Raw genomic sequence first — 11634 nt, 5'->3', positions numbered from 1 at the left:
CTGCAAACCTTCAATCAGTAAAAAACAAACAAAAACGCAATGCCTCCGAGGTGCAATAAAGCACTTTGTAATGCAATGAAATGAGATACGCCTGTGCTTGTCCTCAATTCCTCCTGACGTGACTTATTTGGTTCAGAGGGCACCTGGGTCTGAAACGTGGAGCTTTTTGGGGGACCATCACTGGGGCTGGACCCCACCCCAAACAGCTCTGCTGAGATAATACTAGCAGGCACTAGCCGCCGTCCCAATTTTACAGATGAGGTACAAGGAAGCTGGGTAACTTGCTCTGGTTCCTGAGAGGCAACAGCAAGAACTTGGATACGTAATCACCCCTGCCCCACCCAGCACTGCTGGCCTGATGGGCCAGGTGGGTCCTAGGGCCGGCGACCGGGCCCTGTGAGCTGCGTGGCCCCGGGTGATGTGAGCAGCACCGTGGCAGCAGAAGCCTAGCCTGGTGACACGTCCACTCTGCTGGCATCAAGCTCCCCAGTGCCTCTGGGGTGGGCAGGAGCCAGGCCGTCCTCTGTGCGCTGATCTTCAGGGATCCAGCCCTGGGGTGGATTGACGGGTGATCCCAAAGGACGTGTCTCCCTGGAGCCTATGAACGCGACCTTTTTAGAAAAAGGATCGCTGCAGGAGTTCCCATCGTGGCTCAGCGGTTAACGAACCCTACTAGGAACCATGAGGTTGTGGGTTCGGTCCCTGCCCTTGCTCAGTGGGTTAAGGATCCGGCATTGCCGTGAGCTGTGGTGTCGGTCGCAGACGCGGCTTGGATCTGGCGTTGCTGTGGCTCTGGCGTAGGCCGGCGGCTACAGCTCCGATTCGACCCCTAGCCTGGGAACCGCCATATGCTGCGGGAGCGGCCCAGAAAAAGGATCGCTGCAGATGTAATTCAGTTAAGGGTCTCAAGGTGAGGTTATCCTGGTTCTGGGCGGGCCCTGAAGCCAATAACCATTTTCTCTATAAAAGGAGAGGGGGGAGGGGAGAAGGTGACGTCGAGACGGGGGCCGAGGCCAGAGGGGCCCTAAGGCGAGGAATGCCAGCAATTGCCAGCAAACACCAGAAGCTCCGAGAGAGGCCAGGAACAGATTCTCCCCCCGAAACTCCACGAGGAAGCGAGTCTGCCGACACCTCGCCTTCAGACGTGCAGCCTCCAGCACTGAGAGCAGAAATTGTTCTTGTCTTAAGCCTCCCAGTGTGTGGACCTTTCTGGCAGCAGCCTCAGGAAGCCGACTCAAAGGCTGAGTCGCTGCGTGTGCGCAGGGCTTTGTGGCCTTTCCTTCAGCCGGTCCCTGTTGGGGTCTAGGACAGCCCCCCGCAGGCTCTGCTTTGAGGGCGACCCCAGGAATGGAGGAGCGGCCCAGGCACGGAAGGAGCCAGGACTGAGTCCCCAACGAGCTGCAGCTGAGGCTCATAAAGCCGCCCACCGACCAGGCCGCTCCAGGTGCCTGGAGGTGAGGCCTGCTCGCCTGCAACAGCAGAGGGTGAGGAGAAAGCTGAGCGAGGCCTCTGTCTGTCCATCCCTGGGTCACGCTGAGGAGGCCGGAGAGCGACGCTGCGGCTCAGGGGGTGTGGCCCCCTCAACTCCCAGAGCCAGGTGAGTGAAGCACCGGCTAGGGAGGCCTGGCAGGGGGGTCCTTGGGCCTGAGCTGACTGTGAGGGCCCCTCCTGTGCGGAAGCAGGGTTCCAGGTCAGCCGGAGGCAACAGCCTGGAACTAGGCCACAAATGGGGGAGGGTGGAAGGTGCCGGCCTTCCGTGCCTGAGCTGAAGCGAACTTGGCCGTGGGAAGGCACCGCTGAGGGGAAGCTGGCGGCACGAACCAGAAGGTTCCCAGCTCCTCTGAGCCACACTGGAGGGCGGCTATATGAGCCTCAGCTGCAGCTCACTGGGGACTCAGGCCTGGCTCCTTCCGTGCCTGGGCCGCTGCTCCATTCCTGGGGTCGCCCTCAGAGCACAGGCCATGCAGCGCAAAGAATCAGAGCTCAGGGCCTGGACCCTGAGCCGGCTTCTCACAAAAACTAGACCTGCCTGAAGCTAGTGCCCCTCCCGGGCCCCACGGGTGAGAGGGCCTTCTCTGCTCCGTGGTCAGAGGCAGCAGGGAGGTGAGCAGTTTGTCCAGAGATTCAGCCTCCACAGATAATCTGTGAGGAACCGAAATGGCCACCCAGAGCCCCTCACCGAAGCCACCGTTTTAAGGGATAGCAGTGGCCTCCACGGCCCCCGAAACCTGTGGTCCGAGAACATGGGGCCATTCAGTCCCTGTGGGACCCGTCTGAAGCTCGAACCCCAGTGCCTGGCCCGAGACCCCAGCCATCCTGGGGAGCCCCCAAAGGGGCAGAGTGTGGGAGGCGCTCTTGTTCTGTTTTCCAGAAGAGTCGATAATACATCCAGGCTGGGAAGTGAACACTCTATGTTGTTCCCAGGCCACCCAGGGCCATTTGATACCGAGAACATGGCCCTGGGGACGTCTAAGGGCACTGCTGTCCCCCAAGATGCCACCACTACAGCTACTGGAACTCAGTCCAAAGGCAATACCCCTGACGTCACAGACACGTCGCCCTTCCCCAGGTCACAGCACCATCTTGAATAGGCGGGTGTCCTTGTCACAATCACACACTCCATCCTAGGCACTGGGCTGCTATCTGTTCAAGCTGCCACCCTTCCTTCCAAAGAAAAATGTCTCCAGGAGAAGTCTCCCACGCACCTTCCAACCCCAGCCCTTGAATTATATCCCCACTCGGGAAAGTTCTCTTCGCAGGTTTTCGCATTCACATGCAGGCATCCAGTACCTGCAAGGCTCCCCGGTCCCTGGCCAGAGCAAGGACATACAGTCGGAGAGACCTGGATTAGCTACCCAGGATCACCGCAAGAAGGAGTCTACACCTTGTAGAAGAGAGCTTCTCTCTTGACTGTCAAGAAATGTGTCGCAAACCCAGCCTCAGGCTCAGCGAGGGGGGTGATAACGTGGTGGCTAAGAGTGTGGCTCTGGAGCCAGGGCTGCCTGGGTTCAAATCCCGACACTGTCCCTCATTCGCTGGGTGATGCTGAGCCAATTACTTCACCTCTCTTTGCTTCAGTTTTCAACCAAACAGGGATGCGAACATTACCTGTCTCAGGGTCACTGCAAGGCGTGTGCGCACACGATGGAATTCCAGCACCCTGTGACCACACCTCCACCCCGATATCTCCTGGGCGACACAGCTGGTCTGCCTGTGTCACTGCGCAAGTTAACCTGCAGTGGCTCATTGCTTCCTCCCCCGACAACAGTGCGCAACGGCAGCTCGTGCTTCCCCAAAGCCCGAGGGTCCCTCCCTAGCAGGAAGACCCCTGGCAACACGCTGCCCCCTCGGGGCAGGGCAGAGCAGAGCATGCCCATTTGCCATTCCTTCATTCAGCAACATCTGCTAAGCTCGGCAGTGTTCTAGTTACTCAGGATGTACCATTGTGAACACGAGACAGGGACCTCTGCCCTCATTAAGCTTCTCTCTCGCCCAGAGAGACAGGCAATGGGATAAATGAAACCTACTGAGGTCAGACGGCAGCAGTTACTATGGAGGAAACAAAGCAGGGGAGGGGAGATTCGGGAGGTTGTCATTTTAATAGGGTCATTGGGAAAGACCCCACTGAGGTGACATTTGAGTGATACCCTAAAGGAACTACCAGAGAGAGCCCTGAGATTGTAAAGAGCATTCAGTGCAAAGGGAGCAGCCCGTGCAAAAATCCTACCAGGGAACAGCAAGGAGCTGGGTGGTTGGAACAGAGTTGAACACAGACAAATGGTAGTGTTTTCATTAATGGGTGTCTTGGTCTATTCGCGCTGCTATAATACCATAGGCCGGGGGCTCATACACAGCAGAAGCTTAGTTCTTAGAGTTCTGGAGGCTGGGAGTCCAAGATCAAGGTGCTGGCCGAGTTGATGTCTGGGCAGCCCCTTCCATCCGAGTGGAGATGTTGAGTGGGCGGTAAGCTAAAAGACTCTGGACTAGGTTGGAGTAGAAATTCAGGAGTCAATGGACTATTGATTGTATTTAAGGCCATGAGACGAGGTGAGAACAGCAAGGTATGAGCAGAGATAGAAAAGAGAAGCTCCTGCTGTGCGCTCTGGGTCACTGTACCGTTACGACATGGAGAAGATGATAAGCCGCGGAAACGGAGGAGCGGCCAGTAGGAGAAAAGGCAGCAGAGCGTGATGTTCCGGCAACCTTGCCACAGCCAGACACACACACACACACACACACACACACACACACACACACACACACACACATCTGGCCCCCTCCTCTGAACCAGCATGAGCCTGCACCCACCGCCGAGGTCCGAGTCCCAACCTCACGGGCACCAGCCATCTGCACCGTGTCCCCAGAAGTCCTGGGCCAGGTTCACAGGGCCCCTCTTGTAAATTTCAGGTTGCCACACTGTTCCCTGTTCCCTCAGCGCAGGGGGGGAGCCGCTTCTCGCAGTCACTTCCTCGATGCCTCAGTGTTCCCTTTTCAGCCTTTCGGTTTCCCACTTCGCAGCCTCATCCTAGATCACAGTTCTCAGTTCTAATGTCTGGCATGTTTTTGTCTCCCGAACAGATCCTGGTGGAGACAAGGTCATTTGGAGAGAGAGCATCTGGTCAGAGAAGTTCAAGGAAAGGGGACACTACAGTGTTGGAAGAAGCAGGTAGGTTTCCTATTAGAATCACCAAGAATAGTATTAGAGGGCGTGACAGCGAGCCAGGAACTCTGGTTTCCGAGGAATGGAGGGGAACGGTCCAGAAGTCTGGAGGTGGCTGCCACAGAGAGCAGCAGTAGGTGGTAGAGCTGATGACAGGAGATTCTAAAGTGACATCAGGATCGAGCACCATGGGGGACGGAGTCAGTCTGGGGATGTCCTTTGCCTCTAGACGAAAGAGCAGCAGGAGTCCTGGGACCCAGGGGGTGCTTTGGGTGGTGCTGCTGCCCACAGACCCCCTGCCGTGAGAGGTGATCTGGGCGAGGGCTGTGCCCGGTCAGCGGGCGGCAGAAGGTCTGAGGAGGGATGCGAGGGCGCCATTCCTTATTCCTGGAGGAAGCTTGCAAACGCCGGGGACATGGGACTGCTGCCCTCTGTGGCTCTGTGTCCACTCCCAGCCTGTGCTTGCATGGGGGCAGGGCCCTCGAAAAGGTAGCGAGGAGTGCGGGCTGCACCGCCATCCTTGCTCCTCCCGGCTGTCCCCTGTGATGGGGCAAGGTGGCACCGGAGCTGCTGCGCCTCCTTGTCTGGCCCAAGAGCCACCCACCCCAGGACAAGGGCTTTTACTTATCATTAGAGCATCACAGGCATGCCTGGAACAGGGGCATCCAGAAGGCCCTCCTCCGGCCTTCAAACCTGTACTGGCACCAGAACGGGCAGGGGCCAGGCGGCAGCCTCATGGAGCCCCAGACGCTACGCAGCTCTCTATCTGGAGGATGCATCTCGGTCCCCTCGGTGGCCGCGGCACCGGGGAAGACCATCAGCGCCCTGCAGGACTCCACCTGCTAGAGGCTTTCTGGCCACAGAAAAATATGCCCCCACATGATCAGGCAGCCCAAGTGTTCTTGAGTAGGGAATCCAGGGCTCGGGGAAGAGAAGGCCGTGGGGGCTTTGCAAACCAAAATCAAATCTTACATCGCCCTGATGAAGGTGTCCCCAGGACTGCCAGCCAGGCTCACGCAGGAGGCTCTGGGAAGAATGCGTTTCCATGCTTCTGCAGGTCCTAGGCCATCCACTCTTGGCCACGGTGGGACTGGGGTTCACCTTTCCTTGCTGGCTGCGGCTGGGGACCGCCCTTAGCTCCTAGAGGCCTCTCTGTTGGTTTGGATTTGGGGGCAGGGGGGTTGAGATATAATCAACATGTAACGTGGTGTAAGTTTACGGTCTACAGTGTGCTGGTCTGACAGGTGTGTATGTGGCCGTGCGATGGCTATAGCAGCATGAGCTGCCACCTTTATCTTAAACGTGGTCCCTATGTCTCAGAGACAGCAGTGGCCCAGCCAGTGCTGCTCATGCTTTGAACCACTGTGACCTCACCTTCTGCTGCATCTTTTTCAACTCCAGCCAGAGAAAATTCTCTGCTTTTAAGAGTTCATGGGGTGGAGTTCCCGTTGTGTCTCGGTGAGTCAAGAATTTGATATAGCGTCTGTGATGATGCGGGTTCAATGCCTGGCCTTGCTCAGTGGGTTAAGGGTCCGGCGTTGCCGCAAGCTGCAACATAGGTCATAGGTGCAGCTTGGATCTGGCCTTGCTGTGGCTGTGGCATAAGGCCGGCAGCTGCAGCTCTGATTCAGCCTCTAGCCTGGGAACTTTCATATGCTGCAGGTGCAGCCCTAACATGGAAAAAAAAAAAAAAAAAAGAGTTCATGGCAGTTGGGAGTTCCCTGGTGGCTGAGCAGTTAAGAATCTGGCATTGTCACTGCTGTAGTACAGGTTCAATCCCTGGCCCAGGAACTTCTGTATACTGTGGGCTCAGCAAGAAAAATGAGTTCCTCTTGTGGCTCAGCGGTAATGAACCTGACTAATATCCATGAGGATGCAGGTTTGATCCCTAGCCCCACTCAGTGGATCGAGGATCTGACGTTGCAGTGAGCTTCGGTGTAGGTCAAAGATCCAGCTCTCATCCCACGTGGCTGTGGCTGTGGTATAGATTGTCAGCTTTAGCTACAATTCGACTCCTAGCCTGGGAACATCTATATGTACAGGGGCAGCCCTAAAAAGCAAAATCAATAAGTAAAACAAGAAGAAAGAGGAGTTCCCATCGTGGCACAGTGGAAACGAATCCAACTAGGAACCATGAGGTTGCAGGTTCGATCCCTGGCCTCACACAGTGGGTTAAGGATCCCGCGTGGCTGTGGCTGTGGTGTAGGCCGGCAGCTGAAGCTCCAATTTGACCCCTAGCCTGGGAACCTCCATATGCCTCGGGTGCGGCCCTAAAAAGACAAAGGAAAAAAGCCCTGCAAGTGACCCAAGCCCCCCACCTGAGCCCCGCTCTGGCATGTGAGCCTCAGGGGCAGGTGAGCCTCGCCTCAGCCCCTGTGTGCTGGCTGTTTCCTGGGCCTGAAACACTTCCACGGAGCCTCCCACGCCTGGGTGACTGGATCTCATGTCACCCAGGACTCTGCTCGAACATCCGGGCCTCAGGAGGCGCCGGCCCTGACCCTCCCGGCCACGTCTCCAGGATGGGCCCCAGTCTTGAGCCTCCTGGTGCGTTTGCGTCGCAGCCCTCAGCCGCCTGGAGACCGCGGGTGTCCTGGGGGTGGGGATCTCGTCTGTCTTGGTCACCTTGGGATGCCCAGCCCCCAGCGCGGTGCCCGACACAAAGAAGGCAGCCCCGTGGCTGTTGGATCAGTACAAGGAGGAGGCCCGGGGCAGGGTGGATCTGGCTGCGTAAGGTAAGGTGGCCCCAGGCCGGAAAGCCAGGGAGGGTGGGGGACACCTGTGAGTCTGCTGCATGGGTCATAAGACAGATGACAGAGCCTGAGCCTAAATGGGCGCTGAGGGCAACGTGCCAGGGTCCTCCCACTCACCTGTGCCGTCAAACAGACCTAGGCTTGAATTCAGACTTGGCCGCTCCCTCGCTGCCTGTCATTAGGCAGTCACTTAACCTCCCTCTCCCTTGGCTTCCTTGTGTATAACCCGGAGCAAATGGGGAGCTCCTGTCGTGGCTCGGCGGTTAACGAGCCCCGCTAGTATCCATAGGACTCAGGTTCGATCCCTGGCCTCACTCCATGGGTTAAGGATCCAGTGTTGCGGTGAGCTGTGGTGGTGTAGGTCACAGATGTGGCTCAGATCCTGCGTGGCTGTGGCTGTGGTGTAGGCCGGCAGGTACAACTCTGATTTGACCCCTAGCCTGGGAACCTTCATATGCTGCAAGTGCAGCCCTAAAAAAAAATTTCTTAATCCCCCCCCCCATGCCCCCAATTAAGGCCTAAATGGGAGAAGTCCCACCATGCCTTGCGGCCAGCCTCTCCATCCCCCAGAGCTCCCTTAGGGAGAGCTCCTCCCTCCCTTCCAGGCGGCCCGTCCCCTGGGCTCTGGATCCCATGATCTCCAGCCTCCCCCTTTCTTCTCTGAGAGGCAGTGTCATGGGCTGCCTAAGAGCACGGGTTCTGGGGTCACCTGCATGGCTCAGAAGCAGCTCTGCCACCGATGAGCCAGGCCACCCGGGGTAGGTCCGAGCCTGGACTTCCTCGGCTGTGACCTTGGGCTGAGAATAACAGACACCGACCTCAGAGGGCTGGAGTGGGGATGAAGTGAGCCAACGCATGGATGGCTGCCTGGGGGCGAGTCACGGCCCCGGCCTCCGCCCAGGAGCGCACGACAACCTTGTCCCTTGACGCCACATGCCCCTCCAAAGACGAGCCTGTGCCCCTTTGCTCCGCTTCTGCTCCTCCCCAAATCTCTCCATCTGGCCGACAAGCCCACCGCCCCGACGGAACCAGTCTCCAGTGAGCTCCATCTGGCCAAACCCAAGGGGTGCGCTCGTGCTCATCTTCCTCTCTCACAGCAACACTTGACACAGCTGAAGACTCTTCTGGAAACGCCCATCCCTTAGCGCCATGGCCCTCGCGTGCTCCTGATTCGCCTCCTCCCCTCTCTGGCTCCTCCTCGGTCTCCTGGGTGGGCCTGCCTTCCCGTGCAGGGCCGTCGAGGGTTCGTGTTTCCGCTCCCAGCCCTCTCCTCTTATCACTTGATAGCTTCTCCTGGGGTGACTTCATAAACAAACAGCTTCAGCTCCAGGGCAGAGCCCAGGAGCAGTGCCTCGCTTCAGAGCTGAGAAGGATGGGGAGGTTATCAACGGGCCTGCCGTGGGGCCACGTGGTGTGAGGATGGGGCGGACTGGGAAGAAGGTGGGCTGTCGAGTCGCGTCAAGTGTCTGTTCCCCCGACAGTGCTAGAGCTGCACGGGAGGCCCACCGAGCCAGACTGGACACTCCCTCTTGCACCAGGGCCTTCTGCCCAGGGAGCCTGGGCCGCTGCCGCTGCTTGTGGAAGCTGCTTGTAAGGACATGGGGTATAGGCCGGTTCTAAGCAAGTCAGGGCCCACACAGCGACAAGGAGTAAGCTACAGGCAGAGGGTGACTTCTCTCATTGGAAACGAGCTCCGAAACCCACTCTCGAGTCTCCAGCAAGGTCAGTGGAGGCAGCTGTGCAGAGTGGTGAGCCTGGTAAAACCAGTCTGCCCAGTTTCCCGCTTGGATGTCTGGCCTGGGACACAGGCCCTGGGACTGGGGACCCTGAGACGACGGTCGACACCTCCAACGGTGTCCTGGATGACCCGGTGTTCCTCCAGATGCGGGGTGGTGTTGCAGGTGTTGCCGAGTACCTCTGGTGAGAGCCAGCCTTCCTGCAGCGTCCTGATGGCCTGGGGACAACGGCAGGCTGACTGCCCACATTCAGTGGCTGGGAAGCCTGTGCCGCGCAAAATCCCTAAAGTGTCTCCAAAGACCCTGCCCTCCTGCGCCACTTGGCGTCTGGCCTGGCAACTGAGGCCCTGAGGCCCACTCGGTGGCCTGCGAGATAGCTGACTCCTGTTGTGAGGGTGGCGTTTTGTTTCTGGGGAAGAGACAGGTTGGTAACGGCAGGGGAACCAAGCAGTGTCCCACCAACAACGCATACTCATCAAGACCCGCATCGTTGCTCTTCTTCATTTGCTTCACTGTGCTGGGTATGGGGTGGCGTCACATAGTTGGGTTTTTCTACGAAAGTATAAGTCGATGTACAACCTTGTGTTAATTTCTGCTGTGCATCAAAGCGATTCAGGATATCGAATACATTGAATATCACAGGATATTGACTAGACAGTAGGACCTCATTGTCCATTCTATGTAGACTCGTTTGCTAATCCCAAACCCCCAATCCTTCCCTCTCCCCCTTGGCAACCACAAGTCTGTTCTCTATGTCTGAGTCTGTTTCATAGATAAGTTCATTTGTGTTGTAATTTAGATTCCACATATAAGTGATGTGATATTTTTCTAGTTCCATCCATGTTGCTTAGGTGTTTAAATTTGCGTTTTTCTGAGGATTAGTCAAGATGAGCGCATTTCCTGTATTTATCGGCCTTCCGGTGTCATCTTTGTGAAGTATCGCTTTTAGTCTTCTGCTCAGTTTTCTACTGGGTTTTCTTTCCCTCATTATTTGCAGACCTTAATTATACTTTTTTTTAACATGCCTCCTTTACCACATCCAAGTGTCTCCCACTCTGCGGCATGCATTTTCAATTGCATCTTCTCTTTATTATGTCTTTTAATTAACAGAAATTATTGATTTTAATGTAGTCCATTTTATTGATTTTTTTTTTCCACTGGAGTTAGTGTCTCTTATGCCCTAGCTAAAAATCTTTATCTACCCTAAAGTCATGCAGATATTATTCTGTCTTCTATAAGAGATATTGATTTACCTTTCACGTTTGGATATTAATACACCTGGAATCAATTTTTGCATATGGCGCGAGGTGGGGTCCAAATACATTTTTTCCCCATGTGGATATCCAGATGGCCATTTTCCAAAAAGGCCATCCTTTCTCCGCTGAACTTCAGTATCATCTTTGACATAAATCAAGTGACATGTGTCAGGTCAATTTATAGACTCTCTAGTCTATTCCATTGCTCAGGGTTTTTTGTTTTTTTTTTTTTTTCATATCCCTGTGCCAATAACACATCAACATAATTACTGTGGCTTTACAGATCCTGCTATACGATGTAACCGCCTTTGGCTTTGTTCTTCTTCAGGACTATCTTGGCTATGCTCAGCCCTTTGCATCTCCATCTACATTTGATAATCAGATTGTCAATTCACAGACACACAAACACACACCCACACCCTACTGTGATTTTTATTGGCATCACATTGGTGCATAGATCAATTTGGGGAGAATTACCACCTTAACAATATTGAACTTTCCAATCCATGAACGTGATACATATCTCTATTTCTCTAGATTGTCTTTAATTCATCCGCAATGTTCTGTCATATTCAGTGTAGCAATCTTGCACATCTTTTGCTATATTAAATCCTGTGTAATGGATGGGTTTCTGATGCTACTATAAATGGTATCATTAACATTTTTTTTCTATTTGTCGCTAGTATATTAAATGACTTTGCTCATTAATTCTAATAGTTCATCGGTAGATTATAAAAATTATGTCTGCCCCACGTTTTAAATTCAAGCATTACTAGACACTGCATCACTCCTCGAGCCTCTGTGACCTACCATATCCCAATCTGCTCTGTACAGATCACAGCATCTATGAGAAGTCCTTTTTGGGTGGAACCTGAGGCTCATGAGTCCTATCCCTGGGTTTCTTAGGTCAGGAGCCTGAGATCTTTAACCAAATGAAATTGAGAAAGAAAGAAAACCTTTTGTAAGTGTGTATGTCTTGTCAAGTACTGCCCTAAGGGACTCCCATTCTTTGTCCCTTGCAGGTATCAACCAATTTAATTTCCTTAACGGCGCTATGAAGTAGGTACTATCATAAGCTCATTGAACAGACAGGGACACTGAGAGAGAAGGCAATTTTCCCAAGGTCAGCCAACACATTAGTGGGCTAAGCTTGACACCACTGGGCCACTCCCAGTCTATAGAGTTAAATTCTTCTGCCTGGCTCTCTCCACCTCCGCATCCTGAACCCTGGC

General features: G+C 54.8%; 1 long non-coding RNA gene across 7 annotated transcripts in view; it reads left to right on the top strand.

Annotated features, from left to right (window-relative positions):
- Positions 1-777: 777 nt before the first annotated feature.
- Positions 778-11634, top strand: part of LOC110257769 (uncharacterized) — a 103439-nt gene continuing 92582 nt past the window's right edge. For 6 of the 7 annotated variants that reach the window (XR_014834750.1, XR_014834753.1, XR_014834751.1 and 3 more), the window contains exons 1-2: positions 992-1597; positions 4579-4666. This is a non-coding gene — a long non-coding RNA (uncharacterized LOC110257769). Of the gene's footprint in view, positions 911-991; positions 1598-4578; positions 4667-8891; positions 11064-11634 lie in introns of those variants that run through there. The other variant, XR_014834754.1, reaches the window with a different exon arrangement.

The sequence above is a fragment of the Sus scrofa genome, chromosome X, assembly GCF_054392235.1.
Source record: "Sus scrofa isolate SSC_HxYL_T2T_F1_AM1 chromosome X, Sscrofa_HxYL_maternal_Yorkshire_Landrace_v2.0, whole genome shotgun sequence".
NCBI lineage: Eukaryota > Metazoa > Chordata > Mammalia > Artiodactyla > Suidae > Sus > Sus scrofa.
Note: the sequence above shows the minus strand (reverse complement) of the source record. Positions and strands in the feature narration are given on the sequence as shown.